This window comes from Protopterus annectens, chromosome 14.part0 (genome assembly GCF_019279795.1).
Source record: "Protopterus annectens isolate FY-2018-M chromosome 14.part0, PAN1.0, whole genome shotgun sequence".
NCBI classification, from domain to species: domain Eukaryota; kingdom Metazoa; phylum Chordata; order Ceratodontiformes; family Protopteridae; genus Protopterus; species Protopterus annectens.
In genome coordinates this window covers 423,654,734-423,667,079 of record NC_056748.1, presented here as the reverse complement: position 1 = coordinate 423,667,079, position 12,346 = coordinate 423,654,734, and the positions used below count along the sequence as shown (strand labels likewise).

Here is a 12,346-nt window from a genome sequence, read left to right as displayed (position 1 = left end):
TGATAAAGCCAAGCAACTAATGGTCATCTGGAAGGCACACAAAAGTGGGTCCTAAAAGAAGAAAAAAAAATAATTTGAATTGTTAACATAATACATCTTCAAGGGCAATATAGACACTGGGAAATATGCCTGCACTGGTAGCGTACAAGGATAAAGTCATGAGTTTGAATACTGTTGGGGCACTTGATAGTTCAAGAAGAGAGGATGGGAGTCCTCATACTTGTGGGAGAAGTGAGGTGCATGTGCTCTGGGTAGACACAAATAGTTTCATTTCCCTGATGGAGACCAAGGAAACAACCACATAGTTGTTACCTGTGGGTGAGTAGGACAGTCCTGCTTATGTCAGTCCGGTTTGGAAGGTAAGGAGTGGTAAAACCCTGATGACTTTGCACATGCCATGCAGAGGGTGCTACCAGTTGTTGACAAAAGATAGGAAGAGAAAAGGGGAAAAATTGTTCCCTTGGCACTAGTGTGGCGCAGCCCCAAAATGCCTCACTCTCCTTACTGACCCAGTGAGGTTAAAAGGGTTTACTACACCTTGTGCACATTTCTACCTGTGCTAAAAGCACTTTGCATTTGTAGTGTCCTCTGACAGCCCATTCTTCACATTGGCACAGGTACCATACCTTTAAACTGTCGGTAAAATTGCAGAACACTCCTGATGTTGCCTCATATATTTGCTATACTCCTTGTTAAATTTTATCTGTTCTGCTAAATCTCCAAGGATTAAAATTACTCATCAGTGCCAAACGTTAACATTTAATACTTCTTAACATTTAGAAAATGCATGTTGATGCAAAATTTGTTGTTCTATAAATATTTTAAGTGAATTTGAGTAATATTTAAAAACTATCCCTGAGGGTGGTCATTCATTGTCCATTATGTTTCACTTTGAGCAGAATTCTTTATCAATGATCCACTCACACGCGCACACATGCGCGCACACACACACACACACACACACACACACACACACACACACACACACACACACACACACACACACAGACTTGAATGCAACATCATAACACCTCCACACCCGATCAGATTAATAGACACACTCAACCATTCACCCACATGCTTGCTCTGACACACACACACACACACACACACACACACACACACACACACACACACACACACACACACACACACACACACACACACACACACACACACACTCTTGATCCCATACCTAGCTGTACTACTGCAACTGCCCAGGAAGACACACATACACAAACAAATGCATACACAGTTATCTAACTCCATTCATACCTCTGTAGACATGCACACACAATGCCATGCACTCAGAAACACACACACACCCCTCAACCTCTATGACTCTGATGAACTTATCTACAATGTGAGTTCATCTACTGACTTCAAAAAGTCACCTCTGCCTTCTCATCACATTAAATTTCTGAGCTGACCATGGTAATTTATACAACCAAATGATTCCCTGAATCTCCTGGCAGTGTAAATTGGTTGCTGCAGACATTTCCAGGGAACAGCACATGGCTAATTAGCATTAGCTGCTCCCGCAGATTCCTCATTGCCATGCACCAGAGCTTGTGGGGCCACACTCCATGGTGATGCTTCTACTCATGCGAAATCACTACAAACTGGTTGTTTCTGAATTGAAAAGGGCTACAGTTAGGGGCTGATCACTCATGCTAAGGCTTGCTGTTAGAGGTAACCATTTTTGAACCCCAAGGAGTGTTACATTTCTACTAAAACACACTTGTGGCTGACCCATTCAATCTTTATTCCACCCAACACTTCAACCTCCAACTTCGTTTTATCCAGACTAAAAAAACGCATCCTTATACTAATCTTAGCTTTCTTGACAGGAAAAAATAGGAAGTTTCACGAGACTGAAATTAAGACAAATAACACCTTCCTCTGCATCACTTTTGACTCAGACGTGAAGTTTTTTAGCAAATTATGGTTTTCGAGATTAAAATCATTTTTCATTTTCTTTGCTAACTTGGATGCATGAAAAGCACTAAAATTCAGCAAGAGATCCCTCTGCAAAAGAATCTTTCACTTGACCTGATATAATTACATAATTCTATTATGAGAAAATATATTCACCTCCCTGCGATGACATTTAAATGGGTACTATCCATTTTCTTTCTTTTCAAGTTCCCTCAATTGTAATTTGAAGCTGTCACAAACAAATCTTCTCTGCAGACCTTCTAAATGTCAGGTGGCTTCAACCAGCATGACAGTTTCCTTTAAATATGCAGTTTCAAATGATGCAATGTAAATACACAGACTTTATTTATGCAGCTCTGCTGACATTTTAGCTGAACAGAGTTAACTCTTTGCATCTCTTTTAATTGAACTTCTGAAAACTGTGTATTATAACATGACAACATTCAGAATACTATCTCACCTTATGTAGTCTAACAGAAAGGCACATAGCTTTAGAACACAGATATTATGCAATTCATAGAGGTAGTATTTCTAAACATAGACTACTTCTTTCCTCATTCCCCTGTAAGAACGCAGAAAATATTATATTTCCAAAATTAGAGCACTTAATGTGAAGTTTTCAGTTAAGGATACAGACTTGTCAGTCAATCAGTACTCTTCCCTTGTCATTTCTCAACTGAAGACAACTCGTTCAATCTACATAACCTTCTCACAATTAATAAAGTTAATCCCCTTACTTTGCTTTTCGCATAATAAATGAAATTTTTTCATTATTGTACCCCTCCAATCTCCTTCAAAACTACTGCAGTTGGAAACACCTCAATAATCTGGTGGCTAAATATTACCTTTTATTTCCAAATGAAGTACCCCTCTGGTTTCTATTATCACATCTTTCTCTTTGTCTCTGCCAGATTACTTTGTTTTCTTCTTTACCTTTAGCAGGCTGCCTGACGATACTTTCTCTTCCTTGCACCCTAGCTTTCAATACAGTATAGAGCCCCAATTCCTCAGTCCCTTAACATAAAACTGAATATGTCTAACAGAATGCATTCTGCGTAAGACAAACTGTCAGGCTTGTTACAGAAACTGATTTTCACACTGCGTTTATTAGTGTCATTTTGTCCTGCTTTGTCTTGGAAAGACATCACCATTGCAGTTTCAGGCTTTTGCTTTAAGCACAAGATCAGTAGGAGAGCACTACAAACTGACAATCCAAAGGGAAGCATGAGAAGGGAGATACAAAGCTACTCTGTTGCAGGGAATGAGTACTGCTGATTTATTAATAAACATGTGCAACTGCATATGCAAAATCATTGCTCACACAGCACTTCAGTAACATCTCACAACAAAAAATACCTGAATCACCTTCTGAGTACTTTTTTCAGATTGAAAGTACTGAAATGTGTACGCTATGTGAGCATTTCTAAGTGCTTTGACATGTAATTCTTAATTATAAACAAGTCTTGGTGGCAGAGCCTGTAAATTTGTACTATTTTCTTTTCATGAGTAAGAGTATGTGTGGAAAAAAAACACATTAATCTTCAACAGAAAATACTTAGTAATACACAAGTCAAGCATTACTTCAGCAGGTGTTGGTGAACTTACAATCAAGTTCAACCCATAACAAGCAAGGGCAAAGCCAAAGTCTGAAGCATAATATTGTTGTGCATGGAGCTCATGATTGTGCTTCGAAATCTGGAAAAAGACAAATCAGTTAAAGTGCTAGACAGTCAAATCTGCTAGTACTGACCAGCAGATGACAGCAGCAGAATTAAAATGGATTTGTTTCTGCCTGCTGTTTGTGCCAGTAATGTGTCCCTGAGTTGTAAACTTAGAAATCTGCTAGAATAACAGGATTTTCTGAAGGATATGAAGTCTGAAACTCAAATGTATACCATTATTTAGTGATTTCAGTCTTCAGTGATTTGTTAGAAAAATCACAGGTTTTATGATGAAATGACCAAATATAATGCAAAAATCTGGACATTCAGTGGAAATCTGGTCAGCTGAGAGGCATGCCAAGGTAAGAGTAAACATAAGAGACATTTTTACACCATATTTCTGACACTGCTCTCTAAGTGCTTTATGGCTTTGAAGGCTGACAAAACACAAAGTTTTTTTTTCTGTAACTAGTACAGTACAAGTACTAGTAGTACAAAGAGCAAATAAAGTTCCACGCACTACAAAGAATTATGATCAGGTCTCCAGTCGTAACTCATTATTACGTGTTCTCAACATGGATGCCAAGTTTCACCTTTCAAACTTCACTCTTGAGGTAAATTTCTTGGTATCCTTGTCTCAAACACATAATGTACTTGTTACAATCGCAGACCTGATCATGATCCTCTACATTATGCTTTTAATAGATTCTGGGCACTTAATTACTACTCCTCTGGAAAGTAAAATACTATTTATTGGATAAGGAATAAAAAGTGTATACTGTTTTTTTTTTTCAGTATGGAAGTAAAACAAGTAAGAACATTAAAAGAGCTCTGAAAACCGCTTACACTATTCTATTATTGTGATAAATGGAATAGAAATGCACATGATATTGACACGGTAGAACTAATTTACAAAAAAAATGTAATTGAATTTTGGCCTTACTACAGTTAAAGAATGCAAACAAAGTAAGTAATGCTGACAAGGAACACCTGAGTGCACAACTGTACAGGCTACAGTCTGGTTTTACAGCTTCCCCAAGGCAATGTCCAAAAATCAGGCTAAATGCATGAATCACACTGTCACAAAAGGAGATACTGCCAGCCCAGCTATCTGGAATACATTTTATCAGAGGAAGCTGGAATACTGGAGGTTAACTTGCAAAACTTCAGAAAAATAGCTGAAATTAAATTACTTCATGTCTAGGCCATAAAAAGATGCTGTCTTTCAGTTTCAGTGCAGCAAGGAAACATACTGTCTAAAACTAAGGAGCTTTCTGAAGTGTTTTGTTGTTTTATGACTTCCACCATTTGCCAAAGATCTGAGGAAAAGCTCTTGTCTATGTATTTTCACAGGTAGATGCTAAATACTACCTGATTCCAGCAGTGGGGGTTTTCACCTGAGATAGAGTCAGATGATAATAAATTATGTAATTCTGCAAGCTATCCCAGTACTAATAGTTGAGATATTAATTTGAGAGGTTTTTGAGAGAGAGAGAGAGAGAGCATTCTGTATTCTCTCTTTGACCTGACAACAACTAGAGAAGATCCATTCACAACACATTTGCCTTGCTCTGAGTAAGTTTCTAGGTTATAGTAATTCTCTTAGATATAGCCAGGAATACAGCAACACTTAATTTAGATGTTTTTCTTTATTTATTTGAGACTGTCCTGCAATGTTATTTTAAACATTTCCTGTTATTTTGAACTCTGCTATCAATGTAAATATGTACTGAGTATTTTCTTGTTCTTTTAATATTTACTACTAAATATATTTAAACCTTTCATTGTGGCTGATCTGTCTAGAGATATTTAAGTTTTGAGAGTACTTGCATGTTTTTTTGGTGACACTGTGGGCCACTTCTAACAGCCTTGCTCTTGGTCAAACTACCATTTATATCAATAGTAACATTGCACTGTAAGATTGGACACCCTTTGTTAAAGGCCTTAAAGTAGCTGATAAGGGGTTCTGGTGGCAATGATAACTGCCTTATAGTCTTGGCAGAAGGGAGTAAAGCTAGTAAACCTATGCCAGCCTTTCCCAGGTGTGTGTGTGTGTGTGTGTGTGTGTGTGTGTGTGTGTGTGTGTGTGTGTGTGTGTGTGTGTGTGTGTGTGTGTGTGTGTGTGTGTGTGTGTGTGTGTGTGTGTGTAAAACAAATCTCCAAGTGTGAGTATGTCAGCTACTTGGGCAGGGACACGAAGTACTGGTTGGACAGAGAGAGTGTTGGAGGACTTGGTTTGGAACCCTGGATAAGGACTCGACTCTATAGCTGTGTCAGTGGGGAGTCTTACTGAGGATCTGGAGAAAGAGGGAGAAACCAGCCCTGGACTAACTGTGTGCTCTTAAGGGAAACTGCACTTGATGCAGTGAGCTGCATCTGGAAATATTGTGTGTGTCATCCTCCCAATGTATGTCTCCCACTGGTGCCAGTGGTGAGGATTGAGGCTCCTTGATTACCGGTCCAGTGGTGGGGCATCTCACACACATGCATATGCCAATCAGCTTCAATGGTGTTCATTGGAAGTTACTAGGCATGCAGGAAGGAAGACAACTGAGGAGCCTAACTTGGTTTCCTAATAGCCCCAGAGCACTGTCTTGTTACATGACTTGCTCAGACTCACAAAGCGGGCAAATCAAGGCTAAGGGAATCAAACAACAGATTACAGAAAGCAGCCTGTAAATATAAATGGCATATAAATAAATGTAAGAGCATAGCTTCACTTGTCTTGTGCTAAGTGACATACTTTTGTTTTCACAAACAATATATGCCATGGGGCACTGTTTGAACTAATGGAAGATGAACATACTGTGCAAGGAAAGCAATGGTCAGCCTATCCATAGTGTCTCTATAAAGTTAAATTAGTACTGCCAATTGGCAATGCACATCACATTTCTCCCACCAGTCATTAGCAGAAGGCTGCATACCCTATTCCTGCATCAAGTTACTGTATTCCTATCTCAATAGTGACTCAGGAGGGGAGCAAGAAGGGATGCTGCTTTTCTTGGGGGGAGGGTTCTTTAGATAAAGTGATGAACTGAGACTTCAAAAGTTTGATGTGGATGAAAACAAGTCAATGTTAAAGATTTCATGTCTCTTCCTGATAATCAGTAGGAAAACTGTATTTTTAACTGGAAAGGAATTAAACAACCAATACTTTACAGGATCAGCTATCTGTTTTCCAAGGAAATCATGATATATCAGAATCCATGTGAATTACAATATTTTTTTGTAAACATTTTACTGATTTTTCATTGTAAACAAAAATTTCCAAGTTGAGTTGGAGAGGAATGGGATGAATATAAAGGGGTGTAGGAGGGTTAGGGGGGCTAAGGCAGGCTTCAGAACTTCTACAAATGACATAACTGAAAAAACATTTGCTCACATATACATGTTTTCTTGTTCCAATATGAGGAATTATTGAATGCCTACCTGGAAGAAGGTTCTGTTCTGCTTTGAAAACATACAGTTATCTCCTGCTTCTGTTGCTTCAATGCACATGAAGTCCATGAAGTTTTTTGCTGGCATCCATTATTGTACAAAGGTAAACAAACTCCCTGTAACTGCACTGACAAAAACAGAAAAAAATCTTGTTCACTGTCTATGCAAATATTAATTTTTAGTTGCAAAATAAAACATATAAAAAATACAACCACAAGCAATAAGTAACTGAAAGAAAATATTAGCATTATAAAATCACTTATCATCTGTACTGGAAAGACTACTCATATCTCATTCTTTTTATTATACGAGTCATGCACTTACAATTCAGCTTAAAATAATGCGTCCTTGATATGCAGTTATTAACTCCTCTAGTCTGATATATACCAAACTCTACCCTAGGCCAGTAATTACCACTGAATCCCAGAACTTATATGAAACAATCCTGTGTTTGTCTGAGTGACTGTGCAGTTGTCTGGTAAGCAAAGATTTATTTTGATTTATATTTTATTTTACTTTTTACTATTGTTTTTTACTGTTTGTAGGAAAAAGGGAGAGCTTGTAGACAAAATTTAGTTTGATTTTTATTTTGTTTTTTACCTTTACTTTCCACTGTTTGTTGTTAGAAAGGGAAGAGATTTTGACAGGCAAAATCTAACCATTCCAAGGGACCTAGTCAGCTATAAATCACACAGACTGCAGCAGGACAATACAGAGCTTACCTGAAACAAGCTCGTGTTGGTTTGTGATTAACTGATCTTTACTGTTAAAACAAGGTGCGACTGTGAGCAATGTAAACAAATCCAGCTTTTGTGTGATTTTCACAACTGGTACAGTAGGTCAGAGCAGTGCCTTTCTGTACTCAGTTTAATAATTAGCTGTATACTGGTTGTAATTTTTTTCTCATAGAAGTTTACTTAAAATCTCTCTGAATTTTGTAGTTATTGATTTTGATTATTCTTTTCTTTTAGAATTCTTATATGTTCATAGGTCGGTACTAGGCTATCGGCCCTAGGGCGTATACAAGCATAGCCATAACAATTCCCTGGCTATTTATTCCCACAGTATTTACTTCCCTGGATCCCTGTCTAGCAGGGCGATTGACATGATCCCTGGGGTGAATTTCCTATCTCCCATCTAATCATCAGGGTTCCTTTTGAAGAGGGCCAAAGAGGCTCTCTGTTTGACATGTATGGGCAATCTGTTCCAGAGTCTGGGGAGTCTCTGGGTCAGGACCCTATCCCTCCAGCATGTTTTGTTCATTGTGATGACAAGGTTTAGATCCCTGGAGTGTGTGTCTCTGAGGGATTGGGATTTCTTTAAGTGTAGCATGTCCAACAGCTCTGGGTTTGACATGGCCTTGTATGTTAAGCAGAGATCGCCTCTGACTAGATGATATGCGACAGAGTATAGATGGAATTTTTTTAGACGGTCAGCATAGGGCATCTGCTTTAGGCTTGTGATTCTTTTAGTGAGGTATTTCTGCGGCCTTTCCAGTTGTTGCAGATGTCTTGAGAGGCACATACCAAATGGGGCATTGTATTCTATAATGCGTCTAATGAGGGATGAGTACAGTGGGACAATGACCTCCTTTTTTCTGGATGAAAAGCCCTTTGTGATGAGGTGTGCCACATAGAAGGATTTCCTGACTGTTATGGCAATGTGGTTATCGAAGGTGAGACCATTGTCCACCTGTGTCCCTAAGTCTCTTATCACACTTTTGGTGTTTAGTGTACTGCCACCGATGTGGTAATTCACGGGTACATGTTTCTTCCCAAAGGGGATAATTATACATTTCTTGGCATTGAGCTTGAGCCCATGGCTCTGGCACCAAGCATCTGTTTTTTGTACGGCTCCTTTGTAGAATATCCACATAATTTGGGGATTCAATAATGGCCCCCAGTTTGCAGTCATCTGCGAACTTTGTTAGCCAGCGTCCCTTAGTGTTGGCCTGTACTTCAGAGAAGTAGATGCCAAACAAGAGTGGTCCCAGGACTGAATCCTGAGGTACTCCATTTGTCACTTGTCTGGAGCTGGATTTGGAGTCAGCTACTTTTACAGTGTGGGTTCTGTCAGTAAGCCAGTTGGCAACCCATCGAGTGACGCAGGGATCAATGCCCAGCTTAGTAAGTGTATCTATGATTCCAGAGTGGGTGATGGTGTCGAAGGCCTTGGCGAGGTCCAGATAGGCTGTGTGGACCACCTTACCCTTGTCCATGGCTCTGGAGACTGATTTGAAGAAGTGAATCAGGTTCAGGAGACAAGATTGGCCCGTCATGAACCCAAACTGCGTGGGGTCCAGTGTTTGAAGGTTGCCAATGTCTTTGTTTATAAGTTCCATGATAATACGTTCTATGGCCTTGCACATCAGGCTCGTCAGACTGATGGGGTGGTAGTTCCCGGGATCCAAGGTGGATACCCTCTTGTGGAGTGGCATAACTGTAGCTGAGTGCCACTCAGTGGGCATGAAGCCTGACGTGAGACTATGATTAAACATGACACTTAGGTGAGGTGCCAGTTTATTTTGTAGTTCATGTAGTACACAGCCTGGGATGTCATCTGGTCCCATGGAAGCTGTATTCTTAGCTTTGGATAGTGCATCTTCATTTGTTTGCAGCTGAAAATGGATTCCTTAAATGAGTATGCCATTAGTGACATGAGAAAGCACAAGTATTCTTGTACAGTGTTCTAAATGCTATGTATATTTAAAGGTAACACCTGATAACACTGGTGATCTGCATTCCTCATGTCAAAAGTTTGTTGATTTACTTACCATTATTGGTAGTAAATCTCGAGTCACCAATAATGATTACACTTCTGTAATTGTTACACTTTGGAGAACTGTTGTTAGATACACAGTATTACTGACTGGACTGATAAAATAAATAATATTAGGCAAAGTGCAAATAGAACACATTTAGGAAAAAAGTGTCTATTGTTAGCAAACATCACTCATCCCCTATTAAACAAGATAATACCAACTCCAATGTCGGAATTCTGGATACAAGTATTCAGCAATCTAAGGATTCTGAGCATACAGAAGAAAATAAAAAGAAAGCCAGGATGGAGTTCACAACAATAACAAGGGAGAAAAAGAAACTGGTTAATGTCTATAAAGCAAAACACATACTAAAAAGGACACTGGTTTGCTATGTAATACACAGACTGCAGGGAATAATAATATTGTTCTATCAGAAAATGTTCTGTCAACAGAAAGAGACACATTTTTCCCAAAACAGAAGGTAGAAAAAAGCCAAAGGGCAGGTGAAAAGAAATACATCAAAACTGAACTTGGAAGGATTGAAGGACATTACTATAAGAAAAAAAAAAAACAAGAGGAGAAAGACAGAAGAACTTGGTTCAAACTTTGGATAAGCAAAACTAACTGGATGAGAAATTCTATCTATCCATCCAAATCTGTTTTTCCCATTTTTACACTCAGGGTCAGGGTGTCACTTCAACAGTGATGATCATCTAGAGCCAAGGTTCACACTGCCAAGTGGCTAGCCCTACTGAGCAAAAATGTTTGCTTGAAAATGTAATAAGCAATGAAAACAGTGAGATTAATAAGACTAATGGTGATGAAGATCATTCCTTTGTAACAATTGATAGAGCAGATATTACTGAATTAGAAACAGAGGATTCTTCAGATCTGGTCAGAAATGATATTTTTGTAATTGTAATTGGAGATTCAATTATTCAGAGGAAATGATACTTACATTTGCAAGGGAAACCACTGTGGTGCAGCAGTTAGCATTGCCACCTCACAGCAAGAGGTTCTCTGGTTCGATTCTCGGCTGGGGTGCCTTCTGTGCAGAGTCTGCATGTCCTCCCTGTGGACGCGTGGGTTTCCTCCCACATCCCAAAGACATGAAGTAGGTAGATTGGACACTCTAAATTGGCCCTAGGTGTGAGTGCGTGCAAGTGTGTTTGCCTTCTGTGGAAGGTTGGGCGCTGGGCTTGCAACTCGACACCGCAAAACTCCACTTCCAATCATGAGCGGACAGATGATCCGCTGTGGCGACCCCTAAGCGGGAAAAAGCCAAAAGAAGAAGATACTTACATTTGCAGAGAAGATAATGAACATTGAATAGTGTTATGCTTTCCAGGAGTAAAAACAGATGATGTGAGAAAGGACTTTGAATGCTTTAATGTAAGGGAGTATGGATCTGTTTTTATTCACATTGGTACCAATGATCCCATCCACAAAAACTCTCTTGACTGTTAGTAGGGAACTTACAGCCCTCTTAGAAACCATAGCTTGTACAGGTATTAAGAGTGCATTTTCACAAATGACAAATAGCAAGAAGAGTCAGATCACCGTGAATGAAAAGTTATTTTGCCTTAGTACCTGCATGAAAAAAGTCCGGTTTTAAAAACTGGAAATGTACAGAGCATCCAAACCTAATTTTGGGCACACATTCCTAGACAGGATAGTATGCTCTTGTCTAGATCAGGGAAGAGAATTTTTGCAGGAGATATTTTGCAGTATTTGACAAACACAAGACAGGATTTTTGCCAGGTCTAAAATTTAACAGTTCACAGACAGCAACATTTGATGTATCGACAATGGTTTTAATACTAGAAGCATTAGTAATAAAGTTTTTTAAATGGCAAATGTAATGAGTTCACACAAGAACAGTGTTGTTAATGTTTATAAAACATGGTTAAAGAACAAAAATGACTGGAAACCTGTTCTTTCAGGGTATAAATGTTTTACTGTAACAGACATACTAACAAAAAAAATTAGGTGGAAGTGTTATGATATGGATTAAAGCTTGTTATGAAACGTGATTATTCCATATTTTATGATAACATCAATACTCTAAATTGTGTGGCTGTGACAATAAAGACATCACTGGAATATGTGACAACTGGTGGAGTGTACAGACCACCAAACTCAATTTCTTCCATGAAACACAGGAGGGAAGAATAACAGTGGCGGGGGATTTAAATTTACAAAACAAACAGGAATAATACCGATTCAACTACAGTAGTAAGGAAATTCTTTACAGTGGATGTTCAGGGATGACAACTGCTTCAGACTGTAAAAAAAGCCTACCAGGGAACAGAACATATTGGATATTGTTTGTGTTCCTAAAGAAATGACTGTTACTAAATGTCAAGTTTTACCACCGTTGATATGCAGTGAACATGGAGTTATAACGGTTGCATTGCTGACAGAAAATTCTGCAAACCGGAATCTAAACCAATGCACAGAAGATTAACAAAATTAACCAAAACAGTCACTATGTAAAACTAAATGGAGTTATGCATTCAGTAGAAAAACTGCAGAAGGAATGTACCAA

General features: G+C 38.8%; 1 protein-coding gene across 6 annotated transcripts in view; it reads right to left on the bottom strand.

The window, feature by feature from the left end:
• Positions 1 to 12,346, bottom strand: part of CTBP2 (C-terminal binding protein 2) — a 2,784,951-nt gene that overhangs the window by 2,341,263 nt on the left and 431,342 nt on the right. For 4 of the 6 annotated variants that reach the window (XM_044056194.1, XM_044056191.1, XM_044056196.1 and 1 more), the window contains exon 2: positions 7,029 to 7,164. The exons of 1 other annotated variant lie outside the window; for it this stretch is intronic. The gene's annotated coding sequence lies outside the window, so the exon portion shown is untranslated. The remainder of the gene's footprint in view (positions 1 to 7,028; positions 7,165 to 12,346) is intronic. One more of the 6 variants, XM_044056193.1, reaches the window with a different exon arrangement.